The 14,121-nt window shown below is 39.6% G+C and overlaps 2 long non-coding RNA genes across 2 annotated transcripts; one reads left to right on the top strand and one right to left on the bottom strand.

Annotated features, from left to right (window-relative positions):
- The first annotated feature begins 2,767 nt into the window (after positions 1–2,767).
- On the top strand, positions 2,768–3,272 carry LOC130085110 (uncharacterized). The gene is made up of 3 exons (XR_008807109.1): positions 2,768–2,933; positions 3,042–3,115; positions 3,218–3,272. It is a non-coding gene; the product is annotated as an uncharacterized LOC130085110 (long non-coding RNA).
- Positions 3,273–7,278: 4,006 nt separating this feature from the next.
- LOC130085102 (uncharacterized) lies at positions 7,279–8,300 on the bottom strand. The gene is made up of 3 exons (XR_008807105.1): positions 8,210–8,300; positions 7,816–7,953; positions 7,279–7,317 (listed from the first exon to the last, which is right to left on the bottom strand). It is a non-coding gene; the product is annotated as an uncharacterized LOC130085102 (long non-coding RNA).
- Positions 8,301–14,121: the final 5,821 nt, after the last annotated feature.

Here is a 14,121-nt window from a genome sequence, read left to right on the forward strand (position 1 = left end):
AGATGGGTCTAAAGTCAAAATTGGTTAGGAAGTTTATTTATGCACTTCTTCGGGCTGTGTAATGAAGCTAAAATAACTTCTCACCTACGACTCCAGCGTCTGTTGTGCTCAAACATGCAGACAGACACAATAAAACAACACTAAACGAGCAGTACACTCGAGTGGTCATCCTCTCGACCTGCAATCTCACAATCAACTCTGCAGGAAGATGAGCTGAATTAGTGAGTCAGGAGGGGTGGACAGCAAGGAACACAACACTACAAAGAAAAACCCTGTTGCTGCATCAAAATATCAGTTCCCACAACAAACGCTGTCAAAAGAGTTTAGAGAGCTGTTCGAACGTGTTTTTAAAGTTCCAATTGGAGGTCTGGGTAACTCCAACCCTAATGAAAATCACCAGCCTGTAGCTTTCTAATGTAGCCTAATCTTGAAGACCTTGATTAGCTTGTTCAGGTGTGTTTGATTAGGGTTGGATGTCGTAATAATTACCGTAATTAGGAGATGATTGAGCGTTTTTATGGCAAAGCTATCAACGCCAAATGTGGTCAGGTGGTAAAGCGACCACGTGGTACAAGTCGGAGTTCTACCACAAGTTACAAGTTGTAATTATGACTAAACTCCTACACCTAAACTCTCCAGGAAATGGATCTCTACTGGAGGCTGGCATAAATCTGCATTGAACATCAAGAGACACAGCACAGACACAGGGGCATGTCTAGAATTTGAATCTGAATTTTTCAATTGCTGATTGATTTGCGATGCAAAGTAATTATCCCAGATAGCAAAAAATATCGGCACGGCTTCTTTTTGCCGCCGGCCCCAAACTGTCGGCTATAGGTGCGCCCCGCTGGCGGAGATGAAACGTTTGCCGCCGAATACGTCACTCCCATTTCTTGCGAGATGCCGCCGGCGAACAGCCGCCGGGCCGCCGACTTCATTCTCTCTGGCGGTTGCCGCCGTCTAAATGAACCGCGGCCGGCTGGCGGCAAGCCGCATTGAAATCGACCAGCCATGTCATTGGCATGAGTGGAACTGACAGCATTTTAACTTTCACATTTAAAGCGATTATAATTATTATGTGAATTATATCAAATTTTGTTATTGTTGTTGCTCCAAAGTCATTAGGGTTTATAACAGATTTGACTCAGTCTGATTCCATGATAAGGTTTAGGAAAATACATTTAAATTACGTTGAAACTCTGAAGCGATTCAGTGATAGGCCTATGTAAAATATATATAATTATTTTATTCACTTAAGGTGACAATTCTTTACATTTCTTTGATTTATGCACAATTGAGATGCACAAATAGTCCAAAAAGAATTCCTTTTGTAAAACTTACTTGGCAATAAATATCTTTCTGATTCTGATTAGGTTTTAAAATAAATATTTCATTCATGGTATGAACAATTTAGCAGAATAAATGGATGAAGTTAGACTTTTCACCAATGCCTGAAATCAGTGAACAGTGAAAGACATCTGCAACTTGGCCAAAAGCTTGGGTATGCTTTAGATTTTTTTTATTAATTTGCAACCATGGTAATATTTATAATAAACATGAAAATCCTTGTTTTGACCTGAAAGATAAAGTGAAATATTTAGAAATATTTTGTCTCTCTGTCACCCCAGGAAATTTCGTTTATGTCTTTCATTTTTTTACAAGCTCGATTTTTTTTTTTTTTTTTTACCTTTTACAGGTAAGGGATTAATTTGCAATTGCGAGTTTTGCAATCTGTACAAATGTTTAAGAAAGTATTAAAGCACAAACAGAGAAGTACCTCCACCGGCCGAGAGGGGCAGTACCTAAAAAACGGAAGCAGATTTACCAACACAACAGTGGCCACTCGTCACACGATTTCAGTATTTGGAGAGGATATCCTATCTAGTCATTGACTACGATCTTTAAAGTAAGTACATTTTTCCTTTTTGTGTAACGCAATATTATGTTCATTTTTTACATTTTTAGTTCAGCTTTTTCAAATATGTTCTTGCCTTACTAGTCAAGCTAGTAAGTTAGCCTTGTTTACAAAGTTTTCGTCATGTTTCTGACATAGCTAACGTTAGTTAGGCTAACGTTACTTAGTTTCTTCCTGGCGTTAGTTTTTTCTTTTCTTCTTTTAACTATATTTACGTATGTTTATGCAAGTGTGAGTACTACAGTATGTGGTTTAAGATAGTATTGGTCAGTCGAATAATTAACTAACTTACGTAACCAAATCCTGAAGGACAATTCTCCCGCCCACGTGGGAATGGTAACGTTAGCAAAATCTTTACAACAAGAAAGACTGATCAGTATAACTTGTGTTGTTTTCTAACTAAACATAATGATGTTTTGTTTGATTCGACAACCATGCTGCTAGTCTAGTTTAACTTACAGTGTTAGCTAACACATGTTGCTTCGCCTTTTTTACTCACTGAATTCAAGCATGTTCGACATGTTGAAATGTATCTAGCTACAGTAGATCGCCAAAGCTTTACATCTAGAAAGAAAGCTTTACATCTAGAAAGTTTAACTTTTGGTGTTTTCTTACAAAAATAACTATGTGTGTGTGTGTGTGTGTGTATATGTATATATGTGTGTATATGTATATGATTGTTTTTGTCTGAACATGGTTTTCTGTTGATCCACTTGTGAAAATGACTCGTTTTTTGAAGGGGTGAGCATTTTAATGTTATTGATTTTGCCTGGAAATTAATCAAAAAGTATACTTTATGCAAAATGTTCTTCTATTTTAGATGGTTCACCTTGTTCAGTTTATCAACGAGGAGGATCTGCCATTTGCAGTGGTTCCGCAAGAGTGGCTCAGCGAGAGCATGTGCCATTGGCCCCCATTTAACCTCAGCAAAAAGACGAAGGCAACAATTTAGCCATCCTCTGCACACCTCCACACAGCACCTGGGAGAAACATCATTTTAAGTTCATGAAGGGAGCAGGTAAATGGGTCTGACTTGTGTATTTGATTTTCCTGTATTTCATCTGTGTAATTTATTTTCTGTTTATTGTGGATAACTGACTCTTTCATTCATTATTCCCTACTCTAGAATCTTGGAAGTCTCAAGAAAAAAAACTCTAGAAAGATGCATCGATTCCAGAAAACCAGGAAAATGCTGAACTGGTATGTAAAATCTATTGCTGTTATGCTGGATTTGTGATCCTGCCACTAAAATATACCATTTGTTAGATTTTCAAATTTCTGTTTCCTCTTTCTCGCAACCAGGTTTCTCCCCAGTAATCCAGACTCCACTTCACAGAGCCAAGAGTTTGAGTACAAGTAAGTGATGTTATTTGTGAAGTTTTTTTGTTTTGGAAACTATTGGTTCTATTTGAAGTCGGCATGAACCGGAAGTTACAAACGACTTTTCTCCAGTGTTGTGACGTATTTAAAAATGAAACGGTATATTGAACGGAGGGCAGGGTTTTACTCTAGCGCTCCTCTTCTCCATCTCTGCTCATAGCACGGTTTGAGGGGAGTTGCCACGCCCTCGCGCCATAGCACATGACCGGAAGAGAAGAGAAGTCGTTTCGAGGGGGGAGGGAAGGGTAACGTATTTGATTAAAGATTATAAGGCTACATGAATTTTAAAAGAATAATGAAGTGCACAGATAAATCATTTATAATAAACACTACAATATTACATATAAAAATACGAATTGTAAATTCTTACTTCAAGAGCAGGTGAAGCAAGTTCAACAAACAATGTTGAAGACGTTTGCTTGCACTGAGCAATTAGGTACAACTTGCAAACAGCACCTGTGGCTGTCGGTTTAATTCCCACTGGGGCTACCTGTACATGTAGTAGACCTAGATATAAAGTAAAATTTAAGATTGTATACTGCATATATTACAGTCTGAATCCTTAGCCTTACACATTTTTTATTTATTTATGAGAAGCTTCAGAGAAATGTATTTTGTAACACTTTTTTGGATTTTCAGCTTGGTGTAGGGGATAAAGCATGTTTTAGAGACATGTTCCTGAAGACCATTGTTCAAAGTAAGTTGGATATTTTTTTTAGATTTAAGTAGATGTGTATGTCCTATTGTCCTCATGCAATTCAAATTAAATGACAGATCTGTATTTTCTATATTAGCCATCCGGAAGGACCCGGCAACCCAGGATGCACTGATGAGGCGGTCCAGGTTAACGTTACACGTTACCTGAAAGGAGCATCTGACCATGAAGGCAGAAAAAGGCGCCGCACAGCTGAGAGGGACCCACAGCCGACCACTTAAAACTATACTGACTACTGACACCCCAGAATCACTGACAACTGGAATCCTTTCTTTATCTTGCAGTCAGTAGAATCAAGACCCCTAAAGAAGTCAGAAGTGTCAGACTACACTCACTCACTGTGGAAATTACTTTCTTTTTTTCTTTTTCAAATAAAGCTTGTAAATCCTTGTGCCACAGGTCAGCATTGCCGTTATAATGGCCTATTCTACTCCAGAGCTTTACTATAAATTACTACCACTTATCATATTGTTAGAAATGGCTTGTAAATGTAGTTATACTTTTATTTATTTGGTATCTTGCACATTATTTGGTATCAAATATCCTCTTTACTTGTCATAATGTTTACTGGTAATTTGTTACCCGAGAGCTGTCCTTTTTATATGAACACTTATTGTAAGTGTTGTAATTTGCTTGTAAGGCTGTTTAACCAAAATTGAATTGGAAACCTGCATGTTAGTATATTGATTTATTTATTTTTCTGTTATGTTTCAGTGATCTGACATCTTGTTTAAATGACAGTTACTGTACTTTGAAATGTGGAATAAAAATACCAATTGTAAATTTGTCTGGTTTGAGCAATCATTATTCTTGATAAACTGCATGCTATAAAATATATATATATATATATAGCCAGAATAAGCGGCGGCAGAGCGCTCGAAAATAGCGTTTGCCTCCGGCGGGCCGCGGAAGGACGGCCTTCAATATAAAGCGCGGCGGAACGGCGGTTGGCCCGCGGGCCGGCCGCTTAACGAAGGCGGTAGGAAGGCGGCTGCCGCTTTTAAAAAGCGGCTGCCGCCGGCGGTGCGCCGTCCAACGTGTTTGCGATGTCGCCATTCTGACGCTTCTACTGCCGCCGGAGAACCGACGGTGGTCCGCCGACTCATTGCTATCTGGGTATGAAGGAAAACAATGTTTCCAGCCACTATAGTGAATATACAGCCATGGTTATATCAAAGCCAATTTGATGATGGATGGTTTCATATGGATTATATAATCAGAGAATTTTTGTTCACCCAAGCTTTCTATAGACATATTTCTCATCGTGACTGAGGCAAGTAGCCTATAGAGTTTTGGTTCATTTCTTTGACACGCTCCAGTTCACGGAGACTGAGGCGGCAGAAAGCGCACACTGTTTGTTTTCTCTTTTTTTTTTTTTTTTACAAAAGCACAACATTTAATTGTTATTGTGAGTGTACTTAAATAAAAGTGTGTTCGCGTTTGTCGGATGTTAATTTAACATGCGAGAAATAAAATCCGATTTTAGAAGAATTTGTAGCGCCACTCGAATACCACTATATTGGATGTTGGCATGATATAGGGTTATGCTGTTGAACGATGTTTGATTAGACGTCCATCAAGAATTGTTTTGGGATGATTTTATGTATTTTGATATGTAAAGTCTCAGTTGTTTTGAGAGATTTCAACCCTGGGGTCGTTCAAAGGTCATTAAGGAGGTGGTGGTCTGTTTTAGATCTTTGTCTTGGGATCAAACAACGTCTGCAGTTATCTTAGTCGGGCTCGAGCTGTGCCATCTCTGAACCAATCCGTCTTTTCCAAACTACCAAACATTGACAACGTTCTTCCTTTACTCATCTCTTTGAAGCTTGCATTGCCATAAAGTACTTAGCTGTATACATAATACATAAATCACCCCAAAACAATTCTTGACGGACTTATAATCAAACATCGTTCAACTACATAATTCTATATCATGTCTACAACCAATATATGTGACTATTATGCTTTGGAGCAAATGCTTCAGAATGCAGCAGAAGACTATTGGTCAATAGGCAATACTGGTTGAAACTCTTCACATCCTGATAGCAATCAATATTAGAAGTGTTCTAAATATTAAAATATGAACATACCTTCTGTAAAGGTCTCTGGACGAAAATTCAGACTTGCCGAAATGAATCCGCATCAGTCAGATGGTACAACTAGAGCACTAAGTTGTTGGCGTGTTCATGGTCACTGAAATGTTATGCGTTTTGAAACATGAGGCAATTTAACGGTCTTTCATCTCGTGACACTTTGCAGACTCTGCTTTGTGCATTCATGTGTTTTGAAGGAGGCGTGGCTTTGGAGGGTGGGAGCTCATGTGTTCAAAGCTAACTTACTATTGCTAGCCTCTCTGAAACAGTTTTGCATGTGTTTGGGTCTTAGGGAGGGGAACTTGTACATTCCTAAAGCACGAATTTTCAATGAGCCATTATGCGAGAGAACAGCCAAACTAACGCTGGCATACCAAAAACACCAACGTTGTTTTCCCACTTAAGAAAAAAGAAAAGAGAAAGTAGTCTTACAAGTGAGATTTATTTGGTGATAACAGGGAAAATACACCATACATCCAATGGTTAAATCAGCACAGTTAACCACGCATAGCCACATTACTTATGGCCAGGACATTGGCCATAAGGGTTTGGAAATTCAGCTGCAGGCCTCACTGGAAGCTTGGGCGGTTCGGCTGCAGGTCTCACTGGAGGCTTGGGCGGTTCGGCTGCAGGCCTCACCGGAGGCTTGGGTGGTTCGGCTGCAGGTCTCACCGGAGGCTTGGGCGGTTCGGCTGCAGGTCTCACCGGAGGCTTGGGCGGTTCGGCTGCAGGCCTCACCGGAGGCTTGGGCGGTTCGGCTGCAGGCCTCACCGGAGGCTTGGGCGGTTCGGCTGCAGGCCTCACCGGAGGCTTGGGCGGTTCGGCTGCAGGCCTCACCGGAGGCTTGGGTGGTTCGGCTGCAGGTCTCACCGGAGGCTTGGGCGGTTCGGCTGCAGGCCTCACCGGAGGCTTGGGCGGTTCGGCTGCAGGCCTCACCGGAGGCTTCGGGGGTTCGGCTGCAGGCCTCACCGGAGGCTTCGGGGGTTCGGCTGCAGGCAACTCTGGCAGTTCGTCGGAAGGTTCCGGCAGTTCTGTGGAAGGCTCCGGCTCAGGCATTTCGGCAGAAGGCTCCGGCAGTTCGACGGAAGGCTCCGGCTCTGGCCCATGATCCGGCAGTTCGACAGAAGGCTCTGGCTCAGACACAGGCAGTTCGACGGAAGGCTCCGGTTCAGGCAGTTCAGTGGAAGGCTCCGGCGGTTCGGCTGCAGGCTTCACTGCAGGCTTCACCGGAGGCCTCGGGGGTTCGGCTCCAGGCTTCACCGGAGGCCTCGGGGGTTCGGCTCCAGGCTTCACCGGAGGCCTCGGGGGTTCGGCTCCAGGCTTCACCGGAGGCCTCGGGGGTTCGGCTCCAGGCTTCACCGGAGGCCTCTGGGGTTCGGCTCCAGGCTTCACCGGAGGCCTCGGGGGTTCGGCTCCAGGCTTCACCGGAGGCCTCGGGGGTTCGGCTCCAGGCTTCACTGGATGGATACAGATGGTCAACTTTAATCAGTCCATTCAGCAGCATTCAGTCTCGGATACAGCACAAAACCCAAATAGCAAGTTTTACTATTAAGTATTAATCAGAATCTGTTAATTGTGTAAAGCCATCCTGTGCTTGAAACCATGCTATTGGCTGAATCATTTTTACATGGAGAACGATTTATTAGAAAAAAGGACAAACTGAAATAACGAGGAAGCTGACCCAAACACTAATATAATAACATAACAAATACCTGCAAATGGAGCCATACACTGACGTCCACATCCATTGCTGCAGCATTTCTCATTGTTCGGACAGTCACTGTCATAGAAACACAACTCGGCACACATTCCTGCTCCAAAATTTGGGCTTGGACACTCTCCTGGCTTTGCTGTTATACCGACACATGACAGAAACCACATCACTGAATGTCTCATACAGTGTAAAAAAAAAAAAAAATTGTCTAAGATGATAGGAGGATTTACCGGAATTATCAGTCTATCTACTTCATAGTTTCGCGTTTAATTCAATGTGTTGCTTGTGGTTTCTTTGCAATTATTTGTGAAACTTACTAGCAATTTCTGAGTCAAAACATTTTTTCAGTGTTTTTGGAAGACGTATAGCATCCATCATTAATTAAAACTCACTGAAAACAGGCGGCACACACACAGGCCCACAGGGAAATGGACAGCATTTGTGTCCTCCAGAGCAGTCTCTATAAGAAGTGCATCCTCGACGGGATGGCTTGACCGTCAGCGTCGCCGGACAGTGACCGGACACTACAGAAGAGGATTCAATTTATCAGCTTCAATTCAAAGTAGCTTAGAAATCTACCATTTTTCACTAAACTGCATCAATTAGTTTCAAAGACTGAGAGTGCTGTTACAACCTACCCACATTTACTGGTGTACATCTTCAAAAAATTATGCCATCCCCATGTCCACCCTAACTTCCTTTTAAGCATTTTAATAGGCTACTCAACAGAAAACAAAACAAATATAGAAACGCACTACGTATACACAACGCATGCTTATCGATTATAATTAGCTCCCCATGTTATATTGTAGTTGTTAAAACAAAAACTTTAGGCAAAAGTTTAAACTCCGGATTGATAACCATCTGGTAACAATTTTGTAGCCATATTATAACACTAATGTTCTTGTTTTACATTAAAGAAAAATGCCTACATTAGTGATTATATGGGTTTTACTTGTACAATGGAAAAATGCATAAACTTATGACAGTTTGCACAATTATATTTAGCTTATTATTAAAACTAAACCAACATACAAAGTTGAACTCTCACTTGACGTCTGCACTGCATTTTTGTAAGCCTATGTGCTGAGATGGGTCTAAAGTCAAAATTGGTTAGGAAGTTTATTTATGCACTTCTTCGGGCTGTGTAATGAAGCTAAAATAACTTCTCACCTACGACTCCAGCGTCTGTTGTGCTCAAACATGCAGACAGACACAATAAAACAGCACTAAACGAGTAGTACACTCGAGTGGTCATCCTCTCGACCTGCAATCTCACAATCAACTCTGCAGGAAGATGGGCTGAATTAGTGAGTCCGGAGGGGTGGACAGCAAGGAACACAACACTACAAAGAAAAACCCTGTTGCTGCATCAAAATATCAGTTCCCACAACAAACGCTGTCAAAAGAGTTTAGAGAGCTGTTCGAACGTGTTTTTAAAGTTCCAATTGGAGGTCTGGGTAACTCCAACCCTAATGAAAATCACCAGCCTGTAGCTTTCTAATGTAGCCTAATCTTGAAGACCTTGATTAGCTTGTTCAGGTGTGTTTGATTAGGGTTGGATGTCGTAATAATTACCGTAATTAGGAGATGATTGAGCGTTTTTATGGCAAAGCTATCAACGCCAAATGTGGTCAGGTGGTAAAGCGACCACGTGGTACAAGTCGGAGTTCTACCACAAGTTACAAGTTGTAATTATGACTAAACTCCTACACCTAAACTCTCCAGGAAATGGATCTCTACTGGAGGCTGGCATAAATCTACATTGAACATCAAGAGACACAGCACAGACACAGGGGCATGTCTAGAATTTGAATCTGAATTTTTCAATTGCTGATTGATTTGCGATGCAAAGTAATTATGAAGGAAAACAATGTTTCCAGCCACTATAGTGAATATACAGCCATGGTTATATCAAAGCCAATTTGATGATGGATGGTTTCATATGGATTATATAATCAGAGAATTTTTGTTCACCCAAGCTTTCTATAGACATATTTCTCATCGTGACTGAGGCAAGTAGCCTATAGAGTTTTGGTTCATTTCTTTGACACGCTCCAGTTCACGGAGACTGAGGCGGCAGAAAGCGCACACTGTTTGTTTTCTCTTTTTTTTTTTTTTACAAAAGCACAACATTTAATTGTTATTGTGAGTGTACTTAAATAAAAGTGTGTTCGCGTTTGTCGGATGTTAATTTAACATGCCAGAAATAAAATCCGATTTTAGAAGAATTTGTAGCGCCACTCGAATACCACTATATTGGATGTTGGCATGATATAGGGTTATGCTGTTGAACGATGTTTGATTAGACGTCCATCAAGAATTGTTTTGGGATGATTTTATGTATTTTGATATGTAAAGTCTCAGTGGTTTTGAGAGATTTCAACCCTGGGGTCGTTCAAAGGTCATTAAGGAGGTGGTGGTCTGTTTTAGATCTTTGTCTTGGGATCAAACAACGTCTGCAGTTATCTTGGTCGGGCTCGAGCTGTGCCATCTCTGAACCAATCCGTCTTTTCCAAACTACCAAACATTGACAACGTTCTTCCTTTAGCTAGGCTCATCTCTTTGAAGCTTGCATTGCCATAAAGTACTTAGCTGTATACATAATACATAAATCACCCCAAAACAATTCTTGACGGACTTATAATCAAACATCGTTCAACTACATAATTCTATATCATGTCTACAACCAATATATGTGACTATTATGCTTTGGAGCAAATGCTTCAGAATGCAGCGGAAGACTATTGGTCAATAGGCAATACTGGTTGAAACTCTTCACATCCTGATAGCAATCAATATTAGAAGTGTTCTAAATATTAAAATATGAACATACCTTCTGTAAAGGTCTCTGGACGAAAATTCAGACTTGCCGAAATGAATCCGCATCAGTCAGATGGTACAACTAGAGCACTAAGTTGTTGGCGTGTTCATAGTCACTGAAATGTTATGCGTTTTGAGACATGAGGCAATTTAACGGTCTTTCATCTCGTGACACTTTGCAGACTCTGCTTTGTGCATTCATGTGTTTTGAAGGAGGCGTGGCTTTGGAGGGTGGGAGCTCATGTGTTCAAAGCTAACTTACTATTGCTAGCCTCTCTGAAACAGTTTTGCATGTGTTTGGGTCTTAGGGAGGGGAACTTGTACATTCCTAAAGCACGAATTTTCAATGAGCCATTATGCGAGAGAACAGCCAAACTAACGCTGGCATACCAAAAACACCAACGTTGTTTTCCCACTTAAGAAAAAAGAAAAGAGAAAGTAGTCTTACAAGTGAGATTTATTTGGTGATAACAGGGAAAATATACCATACATCCAATGGTTAAATCAGCACAGTTAACCACGCATAGCCACATTACTTATGGCCAGGACATTGGCCTGTAGCGACATTGAGATGTGCCTTAATTAGCTCAAATTATGCATAGGGAATTTTAATAATTAATCATGAATATGATTAATATATTGCATATTACAGTTAAATTATCGAAATTGAAAATAGATCGATTGTATATATGAATGGTAAATCATAACGAATTATAATTCCTCATTCATATATCAATGGTCTCATTACAGATCGATTATAAGACAACGTTAAGGGAATCAATTTAGTCTATCAAACAATCGGTTTGTCCAGCAAACAGCCGTAAGGTTAACTAACCAACTTCTCAACAGGGTTGTCCCTTTTTATAAACTCCGAGAAAGCTCAATGTTCCGGCCGTGAACATTAATTTTCTCGTGTTTATAAAATTTACGTTACTGATATAGTAACAACTTGTAAAGCTTTTAGCGAGATATTCATTTCATTGACTTGTAAATGAGCACTTCAGGATCAATCAAGAATATGGTTTTAATAATTGAAACTACGGATACAGAATTCTACATTTGAACACAGGATACATGTATGTACAGTTAAACAGTAAACTAACGAGACAGACGAGTACACATAGGAGAGAGAGAGAGAGGTTGCGAGGGCGCAAGATTGGGAGTAAGAGGGAGAGAGAGAGAGAGAGAGAGAGAGAGAAGATGAGATCTTCTTGGCACTATTCATCACAGACACAGAACCTTTTGAATTAGAACAAGACTCAACAGATCTTAACCCTCTGGGGTCCAAGGTGTTTTTGGGGTCCTTGAGATGTTTTGACATACTCTGACATTTGTGCTTTTTTCAGTTGCTTATAAACATATTACTGGCAAAGGTGTAATTACACTCTATTTAGCACACACAGGGCTACCATAATGTGTTATCAAAATGTATGTACATTTTTGTATTTTTGAGAGAATATTGTTTATGCGTGGTTATTGAAAAAAATAAAACTTAAAGTTTCTGAAATAAGGCCACAAAACACATACTAAATATCTGTCCACAAGACTTTTGACTAATGGGTGTTGTGGCCTAGAGTTTTTTCTTCAAAATGATCTGAAAATCATCCTGCCTTATCATTCACATTAAACAATAGATTGGTTTAAATTTAAAAATGACACTTTTTGTTTGGAAAGGCAATATGCGCAGGGGTGTGACCTGCTGTGATTCACACCTGAGAAGACAATGGGCCCGCATAATGAGCGCATAATGGGGCTGCATACTAATGACCCTTTCATTCAGGTGTGTCACTGAGCCACAAGAATGCAATGCAATGACAATATATATATATATATATATATATATATATATATATATATATATATATATATATATATATATATATATATATATATATATGCCTATATAATACAAAATTGGTTCACAGTTCCAATTATTTATTTTTCAAATTGTGCTTGCAAATTGTATAATATCAAATGTAAAAAATTATAGTAATTGTGCAGTTAATTATCATACTGTTTTTACAGAAAGTTTGGGAATGTATCCCAAATGTGTCACTAATAAAACACAATACAAATAATTTAAAGAGGAGGCAAATATATAGAGCTTTTAAGATTTACCTAAGATTTATTTATATGTAGCCTACATATATTTTTGCTATTTCAATAAAAAGGTTACAATTACAACAACATTTAAAATTTTAACTATATTTCAAATGTAATCTTTCTTTGTATAAACTAAAGTATAGCCTACATTTTATCATACATATTTCACAGTTGCGGATTAATTAGTTTGAATATAGCCTACAATCGAACAAACACTATAATAACATCTTAGCAAACAAGCTTATTTGATGTGGCAGTATTTTACAGTAAAAACGACATCTTGTCTTTCATATGTAACATATCGTTTTTATGATTAGGACATATAAATGTTAATTTGCAGTTTAATACGTTGCTTATACAAAAATATTTTATTTAAACATATTTCAGTCGATTTTTACTCATCTCAGTATTGGAATATAGTTAGGTAAAAGCTGTTCATTCATTCACACACAAAAACGCGATTCAAACAGTCTTTTTGTTTACAGACACTATTCCATATCGCGATTAGCACAAAGCACTTGAAAATAAAGAATGTACCTATTTCCTCGGCTGGATCCGTTGCTCCTCCAAATGAAACTACCTGTAGCCTACTTCTGAGGTAATTTTTCCCAGGATTATTATTAAGATAGTACTATTATTCCTCACAGCGTCGTAAATCTGAGTCTCTTTCGGTGGGTTATCCAGCTGATGTGGGCGTGGATCGCCTCAGAGCATTTGTGTTTGAATAGAGCGCGCGCTCCGTGGGCGTGGTCAAATTAACTTTAATGAGCTGAGACGAGAACGACTATCATCTCTCTCTTTTCGTACAGATTACATAAAATGAGAAAAACATTTTTTTATATAAATTACTTTATTTAAAAGAAGATAATTCAGGCTTCATGCCTGTGTGCCTGTATACCTGTTTGACTGAGTATTTGCAGAGTTACAGATGATTTTTCGGACGCGTTTCAGAATGGACTTCACTGACAGAGAGAACGCAGAACGCGCATCATGTTTATTTTTCTTTATTAGGCGAAAAGCACAACACTTTGTTTTTATTATGAGGTTCCACAAAAAAAATACAAACTTAACAGGATCGAATGATGTACAACACTTATATGTAAGATCAAAATTAACAGAGTAATTTGAGTCTCTTTTGCACTGATAAGGAAAAAAGTGAGCTGGTATCGCCGGCGAGACCGCCGACCCCAGAGAGTTAAATAAGCATATTAAGACGGATACTTGCAGAGGCACCGCTCTCGGGTGTGACCGATCTGAAAACGGCGTGTGCGTGTATCTCTGTCAGGTGGATGTCGAGCGTTCGGGTTCGTCCAGCGAGCGCGGCGTGTTTGAATGTCCTTGTAGGTGAAGCTTGCCAGTCTGGTTGTGTTCATTTTCT

This window comes from Rhinichthys klamathensis, unplaced genomic scaffold (genome assembly GCF_029890125.1).
Source record: "Rhinichthys klamathensis goyatoka isolate OS25496 unplaced genomic scaffold, OSU_Roscu_1.1 h1tg000004l_1, whole genome shotgun sequence".
Classification (NCBI taxonomy): Eukaryota; Metazoa; Chordata; class Actinopteri; order Cypriniformes; family Leuciscidae; genus Rhinichthys; species Rhinichthys klamathensis.